The sequence below is a fragment of the Leuciscus leuciscus genome (assembly GCF_965113295.1).
Source record: "Leuciscus leuciscus genome assembly, chromosome: 4".
Taxonomy (NCBI): Eukaryota; Metazoa; Chordata; class Actinopteri; order Cypriniformes; family Leuciscidae; genus Leuciscus; species Leuciscus leuciscus.
The window spans coordinates 43,396,136-43,406,134 of NC_138728.1; the positions used below are offsets into that span (position 1 = coordinate 43,396,136).

At 36.0% G+C, this 9,999-nt stretch overlaps 1 long non-coding RNA gene across 1 annotated transcript; it reads left to right on the plus strand.

The window, feature by feature from the left end:
* The first annotated feature begins 432 nt into the window (after positions 1–432).
* Positions 433–9,668, plus strand: LOC309496147. Its single transcript, XR_014204989.1, has 3 exons — positions 433–2,181; positions 2,317–2,432; positions 9,166–9,668. It is a non-coding gene; the product is annotated as an uncharacterized lncRNA (long non-coding RNA).
* Positions 9,669–9,999: the final 331 nt, after the last annotated feature.

Below are 9,999 nucleotides of genomic sequence, written 5' to 3' on the forward strand. Positions count from 1 at the left end.
TAATTTAAATGTTGTATTCGAAAGGGGGGGCTAAGATAATACACTCAGCTGAAAATTGCATTTTTAAGTTCACTTATCTGCTCTAAAAAAGCATTCAAAAATGTGATGACGTCATTCATTAGCAGAATGCTAGCTTGTTCCGGCCAACAACGGCCCAACCTGTAAGAAATCGAAAGGACATAAGTACTGGTTCATTCAACTTTCGACCTATAACCTATGTTGAACTTGCAAAACCTACAATAAAATCTGAGATTTCTCAACGGCAATCGGGTGAAAGAGACACATTTAGCCGTCTAGCCCCATTGACTCCCATTCAATCTGCACTCGCCCGCGATCACCCCCAGTGGAATTCTAATGGTACTGCAACCAAAATCAATACAATGGGGCTAAATAGGGAGTGCCAAGGCTCTCCGTAGACGGGCTCTGCTTGCGCATATGCTTCAGTTATTGTGTTCTCGACCATTCAGAGGAATGTCTGGGTGCGAGAGAGATCTCAGGACTGGTGGGAGCATATTGTGGCAGGCTGGAGCAGTAGGTCCGAAATTTTAGGATGAGCAAGCCAACCTTTGATATGTTGTGTCAACGTTTGTCCACATTCCTCTCCTACGATGACACAGCGTTTCGTCGGGCCATTCCTTTGCAGATGCATGTCGGGGTTGCTCTCGTCATTAAACCGCGGAGACGTAGCCTACAGAATGTAATACCTCATAAAACCTGATCTGCCTGTTTACATGACAGTCGCATTGGCACATATCTGATTTATTTCCACATGAGGCCTGAAACCAATGTCATAATATCCAAATGCATGCATTTTTTCCTGTTTACACGGTCATAGAACTTACGGTCATCTGAATTTATTAACATTTCACTGACAATGTAAACGATGCCCTAGTAAGCAACGGGGTCAGACAATATCTGTTGCTGTGTCCCAATTCACTCACTTGTACTATGTCCTTAAAGATGTACTCTTTTTGTAAAGAGAAACTACATATTTTTGACTACATACTTCTGCTACAGAGTGTGTACCAGAAGAGTAGACGAACTTAGAAGCATACTACTTTGTCATCATTAACGGACAGCTCTTACTCTCACTTACTCACCACATCCTGTCATTGTAAATTGCCCTGTCAATCATCTTGTCACAACCTTTAATTTCCTACCATTTCGGAGAGAGAAATGCAGCAGTATGTTGGTCTGCCAGTCAGGGGTCTTTGATGCAGAGACTCTCCTCATGTGAATATAATTGAATATAATGATGCATCTTAAATGTTAATGGCCAAACACATCTTTACAAAAGTTCACATTGCTGTTGCACATTGAATAATTATCTTTTCGTCGTCAGGTCAGATCCGGACTATCACGTCCACAGCGTTTTGTAGTTATTTTAGCGTTTGTAGTTTATCAACACTTTTTATCCATGTTTTTAGTTCTAATCAAATCATTGTCCAACTCACAATGGGTTGTGGGCAATATCAGCCGTTAGATCTGCACTTCGGATTCTAACTGGAAATAGTGAGACCATCTGGGGATCTATGGAATACTCTTTTCAAAATACTGTGATTTGGGACGTACTAATTCCATTTTCGAATACTATTTAGGACGGATAGTATGTGATTTGGGACACGCTGTGTGTATGTGTGGTGCTGGCTTATGTAGCGCGCTGTAGATGGGGATGATGGCAGACAGGTGTGTTGATTTTGAAGTGAGTGCAGGTGATGATAACCAGGGAGGATTGGGGGAAAGGTAGTGCACAGAGGTGACAGACATGGTTACTGGTAACCCTGACATTCAGCTAGAATGAAATGTTTGCAACAAGACTTAGTAAAAATGTGAATAGAGTCTTCTTTTTTTTTTTTTACCTTATTGGAATCAAAATTAGGAAATGATAAGAATTGAAATGATTAAAATTCAAACAATACCCAACCCTAGTTGTGCAATTCATTTCTATGCCCAGCCTAAGTCAACAGCATTGTATCTTCAAGCTAGAAAAAGCTCCACTCAAATCATTGGACATGATTAACCCATAAATCCTTGTGGTTTACAGATATTGTCCGTTCTAAAACCCAACTTGTGGTGTGCAAAGCCATTGGACCAGATGGTGGATGGCACAGTGGATTTGTAAAGGATCAGCGCTGCTATTATGAATTTGATTGGAGAAGTTATCATGCCGATAGCTATAAGGTAACTCAGTGCAGTACATAATATTTATATTTAAAACACTACAGATAACAAATACATACAGGAGAGTTAACAGACTATAGTCAAGGAGAGGACGCCTCTCCTATTTCTTCAGAAATGACTATTAATTATTTGCAGATTCTGGTTGATCCGTGTGGAGGAAGTGGTTGGAAATGGATGGATGGGGTACAAAGAAACATGGTCTTGTATGACGAATCAAAGGGGTTTCCAGGACTCAAAATCTACGTGTGTAGGTTAGTGCCAATACAAATACAATACATAGTACTGGTAACCCTTTATAATACCTGTAGTGTAATAAAGTATTTAAAAATAATTTGCAAATAGTTATTTAATATTTTATAAACTGTAGGTAATACATTAATGGACTATATGTAACCGGCGATGCGCAGCCAGCGACACCAGTTATGAAACTTTATTCTACATTGTGCACTTTTGTGGACTTAGACATGGGAAAGCAGGTGGCAGTTTCACTGGATCTTTTTACTCTTGATAAAAAAGTCAAATAAACAGCCTTTCTTAGAGTGTGAATCACCCTTAACGTTCGCTCTCCATGCAGTTAACAATGCAAAAGGTACAAAATGGAGCATGGAACATAAGTTGAGCCAAAAAAAATTACATTAAACAAGAAACAGAAATCATACCTAAAATTAAAGACAAATAATCACAGCCTCTTTGAGTGAATTGCCCTTGTTTTCTCTTTGTAAAATGAATGTGATGTACACTTCACCTTGGGTTCTCATTAAAGTGTAAGTTGCAGGTTAACCACCACAGCCAATTAATGTGTAAATTAAAGTGCTCTATATGTATATATTTAATTATTTCTGTCTTAAAATGCGTTAAAATAACATTTATTGGGGTTTCTTCAAAGGTAGCGTGTTTTTTCAGTAACTGGTGATGACGTCATAAGAGGAACTCGCAACCCATACTCGGCTAGATTCTTACTGTATTATGGCTATTTGGAGAACGACTGAGGATGTGGGAAACCATCAAATTCTTTATGGACCACAGCCCTACAATTTTATTAATGCTTGGTGTGAGGAGAATGAGTGGAGGGTTGGCCAGGTGTCCTGGTGAGTAGCTACGTTAGAGCTAGTCTAGGCTAGCCTGGTGCAAACTTAACCCGGATAATATAAGGGAACAAGCCAGTCTTTTCAAAAGTTTGCCGTCATGTAGAATAGCAAGGAGGGACAACGACTGAAGACATTATTTACTTACATGGTGTCAGTCCAAATCAGAGCTGTAGAGATGCACACACTGCACAGGCACCAATCACTAGTCTCATCGACGCCTCAAACGTCATGTAATACCCTTCCTCAATCCACGCTATTTCTCACGATTTAATTAGCGATGTTTATTGTCAGAAAAGAAAAAGAGAGATCGATGTCCCCATCACTGTGTTTGTGTGGGCTATGCCACCCAATTGAATCAGCAGTGGAGAGTATGTGCTGCCGTGAGGTGAACGCGTTTTAGAGTTTAGTGGAACAGCTCGACCTGCGACCGGCTGATCTGACGTGCCTGAACCCGGTGCCTGAACCCGTTTGTTTTGCGAATAGCTTATTCTCATTTCAGGCAGGATCACAGTCCCCTTGAAGTCAGCACACACGAGTATGTTTACAGCTGAGTTATTTTATCCATATTTTTTTATCAAATAAAACATACAACCAACTTTTCTGTAGTTATGTAAGGCATCTATAGCTATGACTATGCCGGTAACTCTACTAGTGAGTTCCTCTTATGACGTCACGCCCCATCTAGTGGAAGGGAGCGGGAGTGCTAAAAACCACTGTTAAAAGTGCCAACTTTTCATATTATATTCAGCATTTTGGTATAAAAAACAATGGTGGGCGGTTCTTATCTTTATGTTTAATAAACACATTGCATTATCTTCGTGAACAATTTAACCTGCAGTTTACACTTTAAGGCCAAAGACAAAAAACAGTGAAATTTAAAACTTAAAAATGGTATAATTACCAAAAATGGTCACACAGGCAAGTGTACTAACATTATAAACATGAATTGAAGTAAAAAAAAATAGATATAGAAGCAATAATTACAATTAAGATTATCAGGAGTCACTGTACGTTCACACCGCCGCCGACTTGAGCTGCAAAGAAGCTCTGGCCGCCCTGTCAAGGACGCTTGTCAAAAAAGTACGGGGAAGCTTGTTGACGCTTTGGCCGCTCTGAAGTCTGTGTCACACCATGAAATGTAAACAGAAAAAAAACAAGCAATACATTGATACTAGGAACCTTTTATAATGACAGCATTTTTATAACCAATTTGGTCGGGAAAAAAAATATTTTGATTAATATGTGCGAGGGAGAGAGAGCAAGACGTATTGTTTGAAGACGATGAAGGTGAGTGCGCGCACGCGCGCGCGCCCGGGCCTCTCTCTCTTTTGTAACTGGTCCCTATATGAAAATAACGTCATATCATAAATGATAGGAAACCCAGCAACAACGATTATCAGTTTCTCCTCCATTCTCTCGGAACTAATGTTTTGGTAGGAACGAAAGTTTACATCGTATGTTTCTCCGGAATCAGCCAGCGCGAAGGACGTCTATATTCTGATTGGTTGCTGGCGTTTGCCGCTGCTTGCCGCTGAACCGCGTCATAGCTCATTACCATAAAGTTGAGATACTTTCAACTTTCTGGTTGACGCTCAAAACGCCCAAAACGCGACGCCGATGGATTTGACGCTCCTTCCATTGAAAATGAATGACTTCCGGTAACTTTGGAAGCTCAAGTCGGCGGCGGTGTGAACGTACAGTCAGAAATAACCCACCTCTTCCATCCAGTTAATAATTCAAAAGGGAAGAAGAGGAGACAGAAGTTGGCTTGTGAAATCACAACCGTTAACAAACCATTAAAATACCCTTCAGATAATTTTTGGGGGGAGTGAGTAAAAAATGCACAATTTTTTTCTGCTCCTGGCCCCTTTCAAAAAGAGGTCGGAGTTTCCAAAACTAATGCTCTAGTGTCAGTAAAATCTCATCTCACCGAATGAAAATGTCAGAACTAGTGCTGTCAAACGCGCTGCCTGTGAATGTCCTGTCTATGTGACACACACAAAGAAAGACACGCACCATATCGTGCGCACAGACAGCGCACCAGTATTTAGTTCTCTTTCGCACTTGAACGAACAATAATACACAGAATTATGACAAAAATGCCTGTTTTGTTGAGTATTTTTATTAGAGCCCTCTGGGGTCGACACATTTTTATTAACCCTCTGGGGTCTACAAATGTGGCAGTGCGTTTTGCTGGATTTTTTTTCCACATAGCAGCAAAATAGACTTAAAATACTCCGTCATTTATGGTCATACAGACTTAAGAAATATGAAAAAATAAACTATTAAATGTCTACTTTTTTATGTGTCCAGTTACAATCAAAACAAAACATTGTGCTTTTGTAAAATAAAGAAAATAAACAGAGTATACTTTCTGCCTCTCCGTCTACGAGAACTTTTTTTTCTTGAGAACTTCTCTCAATTAAAAAAAAAAACTCAGCGAATACTAGTCACACAGGTAAGAGCAATATATCTTTATAATCATTTAAGTGTCTACTTTTAAATTATCTAGTAATATAATCCTGGCAAAATTTACCTCAGAAGTGCTGGTTTAGTTTTACTTTGAGGAGCAACGGATTCACAATATAGTGTATGTAAACCGCAAAAAGACTGTTTAAATATGCGTGTCTATGTGTAAATGAACTGTTGTTTACTACACGCACTTACATTAGTAAACATGCTATTTTTACATGAACATGAAAAAATCTACTAGTTTAGCATTTCCCAAACTAAACTGCTATACTGAGATGAGTAAAAATCAACATAACTTTTATATGTTGAAATAAAAGGTCTTTGTATAAGCATCATATTAAACAGCAAATTAACTTTTATATGCCCTATATTAATATATCATAAAAACAATATGTTACAGACAAAATATGAATGTTTAGACAAGATTTCGTGACTAGTTTTGGATAGATTATAAAGTTTTTACTGTACAATAGACTACTGCCACATCAATGAAGCTTTTGTTCGCCAATTTCTGCACATATGTTAAATATATAGTATGGGATGTTCTGTCAAAAATAAAGTAGGTATATTGAATTATCAACTAAGATGTTATTATAGTGTTTGTTCCAATATTCAAACTAATGAGTCCTTAACTTTGAAATACGTATGATAAAATGTATGCTTTTTACAAAGAAGTATTGCACTTGAAATATTGTTAAAATTGTAATTGTTGTTGATTTACATGTGAAAATTATTTAATAAAATATCAAAAAATATATTTACAAGGTAGATGTAAACAAAATCTTAATAGGTCAATATAAGCCTTCTCTTAAATTATTTATTATTGTTTTTTATTAGTGACAAATTTGGCGAGAGGATATATTCCAAAACATTATGAAAATACAGTATGAGAATTAACTGCACAATTACTAGTAATGATTACCTTGGATATTATACAATTTGCATGCATACAAAATTTGTGGAAAACGATTTTTTTTTTCTAGATGTTTCCAACTCTAACTTTGAACCAATTCTCTAGAATGGCCCATATAGCCTATTTGAACAGGATTTGTTTCAAGGTATGACTGTACTCAAAATGTGCTTTTAGACATTTATTGGTTATTGAAAAAACAAGAAATTAAAGTTTCTGAAATAAGGCCACAAAACACATACTAAATATGTGTCCACAAGACTTTTGACTAATGGATGTTGTCGCCTAGAGTTTTTGCTTCAAAATGATCTGAAAATCATCATTAACATAAAACAATACATTGATTTAAATTTTGTAAGTCAACTTTTTGTTTAGAAAGGCAGAAAATGTGAGGGAACGGCAAGAAAGAAAAGAATGTGAGGACAAAAGATATATATATATATATATTGCTTGTAGTCTATTTAGAATATTGGTAACAATATAATCCAAATATAAATCAAAGTAAAAAAAATCAAACATTTTGAGTACATAAGTCATACCTGGAAACAAATCATATTCAAATAGGCTATATGGGCCATTCTACAGAATTTTTGTTAGATAACTGAGAAAGACTGTTTATTAAGACGCATTCAGTATTACTGGGTTATGTATTAGACATAATAGGGACGAATATGTGAATGTGAAGTGAAATATGCGTTCATGGATGTTTATAATGTTGATTGTTATCGGATGAGGAAGTTTAAGTGAGTTTAATATGCGTTCGCAACTAGAAGTAATCTAGAGCCAAAATGGCGGTCTAAGCATGAGTGAGTTAGAGCCAAAATGACGACGTACATGTAAAACACTAGGATTGCGTGAAGCGAAATGCTATATTCGTGACAGTTTAAAAATGAGAGTAATGTCTCATGAATGTTATTGTGATGTGAAATACATGATATTTGGTTGAAAACTCTGTAAAAGGAAAAGCCTTGATTAAAATGTAACTATCTTTATTGAAATATGTTAATGTTGTTAATGCATTGAAATGAAAGGAAGCAGAGTCAATTAAATATTGTCAAAGACTGCAGCCAGTATTCCTGTTTTACAGCGTCTCTTGTCAAGTTTTACGGTAATGTAAATATCTGATTAATCTCACAGGATGCGTTTCGTTGAGTTAAACAACCCGCTAGAAAAGTTCTTCAGTTTCCGGGTGCTCATTCTCTTCAGGTTCGGCGCGCGCATTCAAACAGCAATACAAAACATTAAAAGCTATAAATGGGATTGCATATATATATCAATATTTTTGTAATAAAATGGTTGTAAATTCTTTGAGTATAGTTACATTCTTCAGCAACCGTTGAGTTGATTAACCTTCTAGCAAAGCGGTTCAGTTTATGGGTGTTCATTCTCTTCAGCTTCAGCGCGCGCAGCTCAAACCGCAATGATGTAATTTGAAACAGTAAGCCTAATATTAAAGATGTTTACTATTACTGTAATATTAAAAATGTAAAAAAAAAAAAACTAAAAAAAAACATTGATGCGTTATTATTAATAACTACCGCTTTTTTGTTCTCGTATTATTTCCATCAACAATTTGGTTTGATTAAAATAATTTCCTTATTGTCCGTGCGGAGGCGATTCCATTTTATTTATCCATGGATCCTTACAAAAGTCTGCGCATAAGAACTCACATATAGTGAGTTCTTCATTTTCACTGTAATTAACAAAGTGATATTGTTTATTTAGCTCATTTGTAACGAGTTAATGCTTTGTTAACAACGTACTAATTGTAAAAAGTCCTCACTTCAAATTAAGTCACAAAAAATGGGAAAATTACATTAAGTTCTTTAACCAACCTTTATTAGACATTAATTGCATTTATAAATAAATAAAATAATGCTGTCAATATCAATTATATACAAATACTCATTACATCATGAAGGATTAGATGTAGGTTTAGGGGAAATAATATACAGTTTGTACAGTATAAAACTCACTTCTATGGAAAGTCTCTATAAAACATGTAAACCTAATGTGTTTATTATGTGCTCTTAATGTATTTATAAACATTTTAACGAACACTGAATATGAATGCAATTAATGTCTAATAAAAGTTGGTTTAAAGCACTTAATGTAATTTTCCAATTTTCCATGACCTAATCTAAAGTGAGAACTATTTACTGTTAATAAATTGTTAAAAAACATTGTCTTACTCTTTATATATGAGCTAAATAAACAACAATAATAATTACAGTTAATTACAATGACAATGAATGAAAACTCTAAATTAGTAAATTAATGATGTAATGTTTATAACATATTTATTATCTACAATAGTTTGCAAATGATTTGTAAGTATAATGCTACAGTTATTATAAAGTGTTACCATAATACTCTTTTTTGGGGGGGGAAGTAAACCTTTATGAAATGTTTATGTTTGCAGACTTAAACTGAAAAATAATCTAATCCACCTGTTTTATTGATATTAAGATCATGTCACATCTGTGTTCTAATATTCTCTTTGTCTTCCAATAGTTTGAAGAGCAATGGCTACGTGGGGAAGCTTTTCAACACGCGACATGGCTTTCTGTGCCATTTTCCCCTTGGGAGTTATACGAGGGATGGAAGTTTCTATTCTCTGGTTCCGCAACCATGTTTCTGAAGACACTTCACCGTGATTCACTCTTCAGTGCTTAAGTTTCTCTAGTTCATATTTCAAGCTTTGATTTGGTGGAGGTGTTGTATTTATCTTTCGAAGGACACACTGAACCTAACGTCACAGATGGAAAGTAGTAGCCAACTCTTGTAAAACATTTAATCAAGTGTACAAATGTGCATTTGCAGTAAAATCCAATTTTCTTCTGCACAGTCAATACTAAGAACTCAAATCTATAATGTCCTTTATATATATTTGAAAAATAAGAATATAACTGTAATTCTTAATTTTTATTTTCACTCTGAGTGCTACAGACTGTACTTCTATCCCTCACAGCCCTGTTTTCTTTCTCATTAAATAATAAAATATAGCATCAACCTTTCTCTATTGCACATCATTCACAGCAGATTCCATTATGAACAAACAATTTAGATATCTAAAATATAGTTTTGACTAGTCCTAGCTGAATTACAGGCATCTCTTATTATCTCTGAGTATGTGTGATGAGGCAGTTGGGTTTGGGGGCGTGACGTCACGGCTCTAGCGCCGCGGTGGCTGATGGGAAAAATTGCCATTTTGTGAGGCCACTTTTTGACGCGCCGAGGAAGTTTTAGTGATGGGAAGAACATGTTGTGTTGTTAGATGTAATGTCCGTTCACACGATCGAAGGGGCAAAAAATTAGACAGCGGACTTTCTTTTTATTGTTTTCCGG